Raw genomic sequence first — 13537 nt, forward strand, 5'->3', positions numbered from 1 at the left:
GACATTCGACATTCGACATTCACATTCGACATTCGACATTCGACATTCACATTCGACATTCGACATTTCGACATTCGACATTCACATTCGACATTCGACATTCACATTCGACATTCGACATTTCGACATTACGACATTTCGACATTCACATTCGACATTTCGACATTCGACATTCACATTCGACATTTCGACTATTGACATTTCACATTTCAACATTCGACATTCACATTTGACATTCGACATTCGACATTCGACATTTCAACAATCGACATTTCAACATTCGACAGTCACATTCGACATTTGACATTTCGACATTTCGACATTCACATTCGACATTCGACATTTCGACATTCACAATCGACATTCGACATTCGACATTCACGTTCGACATTCGACATTCGACATTTCGACATTTCGACATTCGACATTTCGACATTTCGACATGTCGACATTCACATTCGACATTCGACATTCGACATTCACATTCGACATTCGACATTCACATTCGACATTCGACATTCGACATTTCGACATTCGACATTTCGACATTTCGACATGTCGACATTCACATTCGACATTCGACATTCGAAATTCACATTCGAAATTCGACATTCACATTCGACATTCGACATTCGACATTTCGACATTTCGACATTCGACATTCACATTAGACATTCGACATTCACATTCGACATTCGACATTCACATTCGATATTCGACATATCAACATTACGACATTTCGACATTCACATTCGACATTTACATTCGGCATGCGACATTTCGACATTCGACATTCACATTCAACATTCGACATTTCGACATTCGACATTCGACATTTCGACATTCGACATTCGACATTCACATTCGACATTCACATTCGACATTCGACATTCACCATTCGACATTCGACATTCACCATTCGACAATCGAAATTCGACATTTCGACATTCGACATTCACCATTCGACTTTCGACATTCACATTCGACATTCGACATTCACCATTCGACATTCGACATTCGACATTTTGACATTCGACATTCGACATCTTGACATTCGACATTCACATTCGACATTCGACATTCGACATTCACATTTTGACGTTCGACATTTCGACTTTCGACATTTCGACATTTCGGCATTCGACATTTCGACATTTCGGCATTCGACATTTCGACATGCGACATTCGACTTTTAGACATTCGACATTCGACATTCACATTCAACATTTCGACATTCGACATTTTGACATTTCGACATTTGACATTCACATTCGACATTCGACATTTCGACATTCGACAATCACATTCGACTTTCAACATTTCGACATTTACAGTCGACATTCACATTTGACATTCGACATTTCGACATTCACATTCGACATTCACATTTGACATTCGACATTTCAACATTCGACATGCGACATTCACATTCGACATTCGACATTCACATTCGACATTCGACATTTCGACATTCGACATTTCGACATTCGACATTCACATTCGACTTTCAACATTTCGACATTCGACATTCACAGTCGACATTCATATTTGACATTCGACATTTCGACATTCACATTCAACATTCACATTTGACATTCGACATTTCGACATTCGGCATGCGACATTCACATTCGACATTCGACATTCACATTCGACATTCGACATTTTGACATTCGACATTTCGACATTTTGACATGCGACATTCGACATTCACATTCGACATTCACATTGGACATTTCGACATTCGACATTTTGACATTTCGAAATTTGACATTCGACATTCACATTCGACATTCGACATTTCGACATTCGACATTCGACATTCACATTCGACATTCACATTCGACATTTCGACATTCACCATTTCGACATTTCGACATTCAAATTCGACATTCACCATTCGACATTCGACATTCGACATTTTGACATTCGACATTTCGACATTCGACATTCACATTCGACATTCGACATTCGACATTTCGATATTCGACATTTCGACATTCGGCATTTCGACATTCACCATTCGACATTCGACATTCACTTTCGACATTCGACATTTCGACATTTCGACATTCGACATTTCGACATTTCGACATTCGACATTCACCATTTGACATTCACATTCGACATTCACCATTCGACATTCGACATTCACATTCGACATTCGACATTTCAACATTCGACATTCGACATTTACATTCGACATTTGACATTCACCATTCAACATTCACATTCGACATTCGACATTTCGACAATTCGACATTTGCCATTTCGACATTTCGACAGTCGACATTTCGACTTTCAACATTCGACCTTTCGACATTCGACATTTCGACATTCGACATTCACATTCAACATTCGACATTCACATTCGACATTCGACATTCAGCATTCGACATTCATATTCGACATTCGACATTTCGAAATTTCAACATTCGGCATTTCGACATTTCGACAATTCGACATTCGACATTTCGACATTTCGACATTCGACATTCGTCATTCAACATTCGACATTTCGACATTCGACATTTCGACATTTCAACATTCGACATTTTGAAATTTCGACAATCGACATTCAACATTCACATTCGACATTTGACATTCACCATTCGACATTCACATTCGACATTCGACATTCACCATTCGACATTCAACATTTCGACATTCGACATTTCGACTTTTGACATTCACATTCGACATTCGACATTTTGACATTCGACATTCGACATTCACATTCGACATTCGACATTTCGACATTCGACATTCACATTCGACGTTCGACATTTCGACATTCGACTTTTCGACATTCGACATTCACATTCGACATTCACATTCGACATTTCGACATTCGACATTCACATTCGACATTTCGACATTTCGACATTCGACATTTCGACATTCGACATGCACATTTGACATTTCGACATTTCGGCATTCAACATTTCGACATTCGACATTCGACATTCGACATTTCGACTTTCGACATTCGACTTTTAGACATTCGACATTCGACATTCACATTCGACATTTCGACATTTCAGCATTCGACATTCACATTCGACATTCGACATGTCGACATTCGACATTCACATTCGACATTCGACATTTTGACATTCAATATTTCGACATTTCGACATTCGACATTCACATTTTGACGTTCGACATTTCGACTTTCTACATTCGACATTCACATTCGACATTTCGACATTTCGGCATTCGACATTTCGACATGCTACATTCGACTTTTAGACATTCGACATTCGACATTCACATTCAACATTTCGACATTCGACATTTTGACATTTCGACTTTTGACATTCACATTCGACATTCGACATTTCGACATTCGACATTCGACATTTCGACATTCGACAGTCGGCATTCACATTCGACATTCGACATTTCGACATTCACATTCGACATTTCGACTTTTGACATTTTGACATTCGACATTCACATTCGACATTCGACATTTCGACTTTCGACATTCGTCATTTCGACATTCGACATTCACATTCGACATGCGACATTTCGACATTCACATTCGACATTCGACATTTCGACATTCGACATTTCGACAATCGACATTTCGACATTTCAACATTCACACTCGACATTCGACATTTCGACTTTCGACATTTCGACATTCACATTCGACATTCGACATTCACATTTGACATTCAACATTCACATTTGACAATTGACATTCGACATTCGACATTTCGACATTTCGACATTCGACATTCACATTCGACATTCACATTCGACATTCGACATTCATATTTGACATTCGACATTCACATTTGACATTCGACATTCACATTCGACATTCGACATTCGACATTTCGACTTTCGACATTCGACATTTCGACATTTCGACATTCGACATTCACATTCGACATTCGACATTTCGACATTTCGACATTCACATTCGACATTCGACATTTCGACTTTCGACATTTCGACATTCGGCATTCACATTTGACATTCGACATTCACATTCGACATACGACATTTGACATTCGACATTTCGACATTCGACATTTCGACATTCACATTCGACATTTCGACTTTTGACATTTGACATTTCGACATTCGACATTCACATTTGACATTCGACATTCGACATTCGACATTTCAACAATCGACATTTCAACATTCGACAGTCACATTCGACATTTGACATTTCGACATGTCGACATTCACATTCGACATTCGACATTCGACATTCACATTCGACATTCGACATTTCGACATGCGACATTCGACTTTTAGACATTCGACATTCGACATTCACATTCAACACTTCGACATTCGACATTTTGACATTTCGACGTTTGACATTCACATTCGACATTCGACATTTCGACATTCGACAATCACATTCGACTTTCAACATTTCGACATTTACAGTCGACATTCACATTTGACATTCGACATTTCGACATTCACATTCGACATTCACATTTGACATTCGACATTTCAACATTCGACATGCGACATTCACATTCGACATTCGACATTCACATTCGACATTCGACATTTCGACATTCGACATTTCGACATTCACATTCGACTTTCAACATTTCGACATTCGACATTCACAGTCGACATTCATATTTGACATTCGACATTTCAACATTCACATTCAACATTCACATTTGACATTCGACATTTCGACATTCGGCATGCGACATTCACATTCGACATTCGACATTCACATTCGACATTCGACATTTTGACATTCGACATTTCGACATTTCGACATGCGACATTCGACATTCACATTCGACATTCACATTCGACATTTCGACATTCGACATTTTGACATTTCGAAATTTGACATTCGACATTCACATTTGACATTCAACATTTCGACATTCGACATTCGACATTCACATTCGACATTCACATTCGACATTTCGACATTCGCCATTTCGACATTTCGACATTCAAATTCGACATTCACCATTCGACATTCGACATTCGACATTTTGACATTCGACATTTCGACATTCGACATTCACATTCGACATTTCAACATTCGACATTCGACATTTCGATATTCGACATTTCGACATTCGGCATTTCGACATTCACCATTCGACATTCACATTCGACATTCGACATTTCGACATTTCGACATTCGACATTTCGACATTTCGACATTCGACATTCACCATTTGACATTCACATTCGACATTCACCATTCAACATTCGACATTCACATTCGACATTCGACATTTCAACATTCGACATTCGACATTTACATTCGACATTCGACATTCACCATTCAACATTCACATTCGACATTCGACATTTCGACAATTCGACATTTGCCATTTCGACATTTTGACAGTCGACATTTCGACTTTCAACATTCGACCTTTCGACATTCGACCTTTCGACAATCGACATTCACATTCAACATTCGACATTCACATTCGATATTCGACATTCAGCATTCGACATTCATATTCGACATTCGACATTTCGAAATTTCAACATTCGGCATTTCGACATTTCGACAATTCGACATTCGACATTTCGACATTTCGACATTCGACATTCGTCATTCAACATTCGACATTTCGACATTCTACATTTCGACATTTCAACATTCGACATTTTGAAATTTCGACAATCGACATTCAACATTCACATTCGACATTTGACATTCACCATTCGACATTCGACATTCATATTCGACATTCGACATTCACCATTCGACATTCAACATTTCGACATTTGACATTTCGACTTTCGACATTCACATTCGACATTCGACATTTTGACATTCGACATTCGACATTCACATTCGACATTCGACATTTCGACATTCACATTCGACGTTCGACATTTCGACATTCGACTTTTCGACTTTTCGACATTCGACATTCACATTCGACATTCACATTCGACATTTCGACATTCGACATTCACATTCGACATTTCGACATTTCGACATTCGACATTTCGACATTCGACATTCGACATTCACATTCGACATTTCGACATTTCGGCATTCAACATTTCGACATTCGACATTCACATTCGACATTTCGACTTTCGACATTCGACTTTTAGACATTCGACATTCGACATTCACATTCGACATTCACATTCGACATTTCGACATTCGACATTTTGACATTTCGACATTTGACATTCGACATTAACATTCGACTTTCAACATTTCGACATTCGACATTCACATTCGACATTCACATTTGACATTCGACATTTCGACATTCGACATTCACATTCGACATTCACATTCGACATTCGACATTTCGACATTCAACATTCGACATTCACGTTCGACATTCTCCATTCGACATTCACATTCGACATTCGACATTTTGACATTCGACATTCACATTCGACATTCAGACATTCGACACTCAACATTCAACATTCGACATTCACATTCGACATTCACATTCGACATTTCGACATTTCGGCATTCGACATTCACATTCGACATTCGACATGTCGACATTCGACATTCACATTCGACATTCGACATTTTGACATTCAATATTTCGACATTTCGACATTCGACATTCACATTTTGACGTTCGACATTTCGACTTTCGACATTCGACATTCACATTCGACATTTCGACATTTCGGCATTCGACATTTCGACATGCGACATTCGACTTTTAGACATTCGACATTCACATTCAACATTTCGACATTCGACATTTTGACATTTCGACATTTGACATTCACATTCGACATTCGACATTTCGACATTCGACTTTCGACATTTCGACATTCGACATTCGACATTTCGACATTCGACATTCACATTCGACATTCACATTCGACATTTCGACATTCGCCATTTCGACATTCAAATTCGACATTCACCATTCGACATTCGACATTCGACATTTTGACATTCGACATTTCGACATTCGACATTCGACATTTCGACATTCGACATTCACATTCGACATTCACATTCGACATTCGACATTCGACATTCGACATTCACATTCGACATTTGACATTCGACATTCAACATTTCAACATTTCGACATTCGACATTTCGACATTTCAACATTCACATTCGACATTCGACATTTCGACTTTCGACATTTCGACATTCACATTTGACATTCGACATTCACATTCGACATTCGACATTTCGACATTTTGACATTTCGACATTCGACATTCGACATTTCGATATTTCGACATTCACATTCGACATTTGACATTCACATTCGACATTCGACTTTCGACATTCGACATTTCGACATTCGACATTCACATTCGACATTCGACATTCAACATTCACATTCGACATTCGACATTTCGACATTTCGACATTCGACATTCGACATTCACATTCGACATTCACATTCGACATTCGACATTTCGACATTAGACATTCACATTCGACATTTCAAATTCACATTCGACATTTCGACATTTCGACGTTTCGACATTCGACATTTCGACAATCGACATTCACATTCGACATTTGACATTTCGACATTTCGACATTCGACATTCACATCCGACATTCGACAATTCGACATTCACATTCGACATTTCGACTTTTGACATTCGACATTTCGACATTCGACATTCACATTCGACATTTGACATTCGACATTCGACATTTCAACATTCGACATTTCGACATTCGACATTCACATTCGACATTCGACATTTCGACATTTCGACAATCACATTCGACATTCGACCTTTCGACATTTCGACATTCGACATTCGACATTTCGACATTTCAACATTCGACATTCACATTCGACATTTCCTCATTCACATTCGACATTTCGACTTTTGACATTCGACATTTCGACATTCACATTCGACATTTGACATTCGACATTCGACATTTCAACATTCGACATTTCGACATTCGACATTCACATTCGACATTCGACATTTTGACATTCGCCATTCACATTCGACATTCGACATTCACATTCGACATTCAACATTTCGACATTTCGACATTCGACATTCACATTCGACATTCGACATTTCGACTTTCGACATTTCGACTTTCACATTCGACATTCGACATTCACATTTGACATTCAACATTCACATTCGACATTCGACATTTCGACATTTCGACATTCGACATTCACATTCGACATTCACATTCGACATTCACATTTGACATTCGACATTCACATTTGACATTCGACATTCACATTCGACATTCGACATACGACATTTCGACATTTCGACATTCGACATTCACATTCGACATTTCGACTTTCGACATTCGACATTTCGACTATTCGACATTCACATTCGACTTTCGACATTCGACAATCTACATTCACATTCGACATTTTCACATTCGACATTCGACAATTCGACTTTCGACATTCGACATTTCGACATTTCGACATTCGACATTCACATTCGACTTTCGAAATTCGACATTCGACATTCACATTCGACATTCGACATTCGACATTCGACATTTCGACATTCGACATTTCGACATTCACATTCGACATTCACATTCGACTTTCGACATTCGACATTCGACATTCACATTCGACATTCGACATTCGACATTTCGACATTCGACATTTCGACATTCACATTCGACATTTGACATTCGACATTCGACATTCACATTCGACATTCACATTCGACATTTGACATTCGACATTCGACATTTCGACATTTCGACATTCACATTCGACATTCGACATTCGACATTTCGACATTTCGACTTTCGACATTCACATCCGACATTCGACATTTCGACATTCACATTCGACATTTCGACATTCGACATTTTGACATTCGCCATTCACATTCGACATTCGACATTCACATTCGACATTCAACATTTCGACATTTCGACATTCGACATTCACATTCGACATTCGACATTTCGACTTTCGACATTTCGACTTTCACATTCGACATTCGACATTCACATTTGACATTCAAAATTCACATTCGACATTCGACATTTCGACATTTCGACATTCGGCATTCACATTCGACATTCACATTCGACATTCACATTTGACATTCGACATTCACATTTGACATTCGACATTCACATTCGACATTCGACATACGAAATTTCGACATTTCGACATTCGACATTCACATTCGACATTTCGACTTTCGACATTCGACATTTCGACTATTCGACATTCACATTCGACTTTCGACATTCGACAATCGACATTCACATTCGACATTTTCACATTCGACATTCGACAATTCGACTTTCGACATTCGACATTTCGACATTTCGACATTCGACATTCACATTCGACTTTCGACATTTGACATTCGACATTCACATTCGACATTCGACATTCGACATTCGACATTTCGACATTCGACATTTCGACATTCACATTCGACATTTGACATTCGACATTCGACATTCACATTCGACATTCACATTCGACATTTGACATTCGACATTCGACATTTCGACATTTCGACATTCACATTCGACATTCGAAATTCGACATTTCGACATTTCGACTTTCGACATTCACATCCGACATTCGACATTTCGTCATTCACATTCGACATTTCGACTTTTGACATTTCGACATTCGACATTCACATTCGACATTCGACATTTCGACTTTCGACATTCGACAATTCGACATTCGACATTCACATTCGACATGCCACATTTCGACATTCACATTCGACATTCGACATTTCGACATTCGACATTTCGACAATCGACATTTCGACATTTCAACATTCACACTCGACATTCGACATTTCGACTTTCGACATTTTGACATTCACATTCGACATTCGACATTCACATTTGACATTCAACATTCACATTTGACAATCGACATTCGACATTCGACATCCGACATTTCGACATTTCGACATTCGACATTCACATTCGACATTCACATTCGACATTCGACATTCACATTTGACATTCGACATTCACATTTGACATTCAACATTCACATTCGACATTCGACATTTCGACTTTCCACACTCGACATTTCGACATTTCGACATTCGACATTCACATTCGACATTTGACATTTCGACATTTCGACATTCACATTCGACATTCGACATTTCGACTTTCGACATTTCGACATTCGACATTCACATTTGACATTCCACATTCGACATTCACATTCGACATACGACATTCGACATTCGGCATTTCGACATTTCGACATTCGACATTTCGACATTCACATTCGACATTTCGACTTTTGACATTTGACATTTCGACATTCGACATTCACATTTGACATTCGACATTCGACATTCGACATTTCAACAATCGACATTTCAACATTCGACAGTCACATTCGACATTTGACATTTCGACATGTCGACATTCACATTCGACATTCGACATTCGACATTCACATTCGACATTCGACATTCACATTCGACATTCGACATTTCGACATTTCGACATTCGACATTCACATTCGACATTCGACATTCACATTCGACATTCGACATTCAAATTCGACATTCGACATTTCGACATTCACATTCGACATTTCGACTTTTGACATTTGACATTTCGACATTCGACATTCACATTTGACATTCGACATTCGACATTCGACATTTCAACAATCGACATTTCAACATTCGACAGTCACATTCGACATTTGACATTTTGACATGTCGACATTCACATTCGACATTCGACATTCGACATTCGACATTCACATTCGACATTCGACATTCGACATTCACATTCGACATTCGACATTTCGACATTTCGACATTCGACATTCACATTCGACATTCGACATTCACATTCGACATTCGACATTTCGACATTACGACATTTCGACATTCACATTCGACATTTCGACATTCGACATTCACATTCGACATTTCGACTTTTGTCATTTGACATTTCGACATTCGACATTCACATTTGACATTCGACATTCGACATTCGACATTTCAACAATCGACATTTCAACATTCGACAGTCACATTCGACATTTGACATTTCGACATTTCGACATTCACATTCGACATTCGACATTTCGAGATTTCGACATTCGTCATTCACAATCGACATTCGACATTCGACATTCACGTTCGACATTCGACATTTCGAGATTTCGACATTCGTCATTCACAATCGACATTCGACATTCGACATTCACGTTCGACATTCGACATTCGACATTCGACATTTCGACATTTCGACATGTCGACATTCACATTCGACATTCGACATTCGACATTCACATTCGACATTCGACATTTCGACATTTCGACATTCGACATTCACATTCGACATTCACATTCGACATTCGACATTCACATTTGACATTCGACATTCACATTTGACATTCGACATTCACATTCGACATTCGACATTTCGACTTTCGACATTCGACATTTCGACATTTCGACATTCGACATTCACATTCGACATTCGACATTTCGACATTTCGACATTCACATTCGACATTCGACATTTCGACTTTCGACAATTCGACATTCGACATTCACATTTGTCATTCGACATTCGACATTCACATTCGACATACGACATTCGACATTCGACATTTCGACATTTCGACATTCGACATTTCGACATTCACATTCGACATTTCGAGTTTTGACATTTGACATTTCGACATTCGACATTCACATTTGACATTCGACATTCGACATTCGACATTTCAACAATCGACATTTCAACATTCGACAGTCACATTCGACATTTCGACATGTCGACATTCACATTCGACATTCGACATTCGACATTCGACATTCACATTCGACATTCGACATTCGACATTCGACATTCACATTCGACATTCGACATTCGACATTCACATTCGACATTCGACATTTCGACATTTCGACATTCGACATTCACATTCGACATTCGACATTCACATTCGACATTCGACATTTCGACATTACGACATTTCGACATTCACATTCGACATTTCGACATTCGACATTCACATTCGACATTTCGACTTTTGACATTTGACATTTCGACATTCGACATTCACATTTGACATTCGACATTCGACATTCGACATTTCAACAATCGACATTTCAACATTCGACAGTCACATTCGACATTTGACATTTCGACATTTCGACATTCACATTCGACATTCGACATTTCGAGATTTCGACATTCGTCATTCACAATCGACATTCGACATTCGACATTCACGTTCGACATTCGACATTTCGAGATTTCGACATTCGTCATTCACAATCGACATTCGACATTCACGTTCGACATTCGACATTCGACATTTCGACATTTCGACATGTCGACATTCACATTCGACATTCGACATTCGACATTCACATTCGACATTCGACATTCGACATTCGACATTCGACATTCGACATTTCGACATTCGACATTTCGACATGTCGACATTCACATACGACATTTGACATTCACATTCGACATTCGACATTCGACATTCACATTCGACATTCGAAATTTCGACATTTCGACATTCGACATTCACATTCGACATTCACATTCGACATTCGACATTCACATTTGACATTCGACATTCACATTTGACATTCGACATTCACATTCGACATTCGACATTTCGACTTTCGACATTCGACATTTCGACATTTCGACATTCGACATTCACATTCGACATTCGACATTTCGACATTTCGACATTCACATTCGACATTCGACATTTCGACTTTCGACATTTCGACATTCGACATTCACATTTGACATTCGACATTCGACATTCACATTCGACATTCGACATTAAACATTTCGACATTCGACATTCGACATTTTGACATTTCGACATTCAACATTCGACATTTCGACATTCGACATTTGACATTCACATTCGACATTCGACATTCACATTCGACATTCACCATTCGACATTCACATTCGACATTCGACATTTCGATATTTCAACATTCGACATTTCGACAATTCGACATTCGACATTTCGACATTTCGACATTCGTCATTCGACATTCGACATTTCGACATTCGACATTTTGAAATTTCGACATTCGACATTCAACATTCACATTCGACATTTGACATTCACATTCGAAATTCGACATTCACATTCGACATTCTCATTCGGCATCCGACATTTCGACATTCGACATTCACATTCGACATTCGACATTTCGACATTCGACATTCAACATTCACATTCGACATTTGACATTCACATTCGAAATTCGACATTCACATTCGACATTCACAATTCGACATTCGACATTCACATTCGACATTCACATTCGGCATTCGACATTTCGACATTCGACATTCACATTCGACATTCGACATTTCGACATTCGACATTCGACATTTCGACATTCGACATTCGACATTCACATTCGACATTCACATTCGACATTCGACCTTCACCATTCGACATTTGACATTCACCATTCGACATTCGAAATTCGACAATTCGACATTCGACATTCACCATTCGACTTTCGACATTCACATTCGACATTCGACATTCACCATTCGACATTCGACATTTTGACATTC

This window comes from Dendrobates tinctorius, unplaced genomic scaffold, assembly GCF_039654945.1.
Source record: "Dendrobates tinctorius isolate UK_male_01 unplaced genomic scaffold, ASM3965494v1 ptg000127l, whole genome shotgun sequence".
Taxonomy (NCBI): Eukaryota; Metazoa; Chordata; class Amphibia; order Anura; family Dendrobatidae; genus Dendrobates; species Dendrobates tinctorius.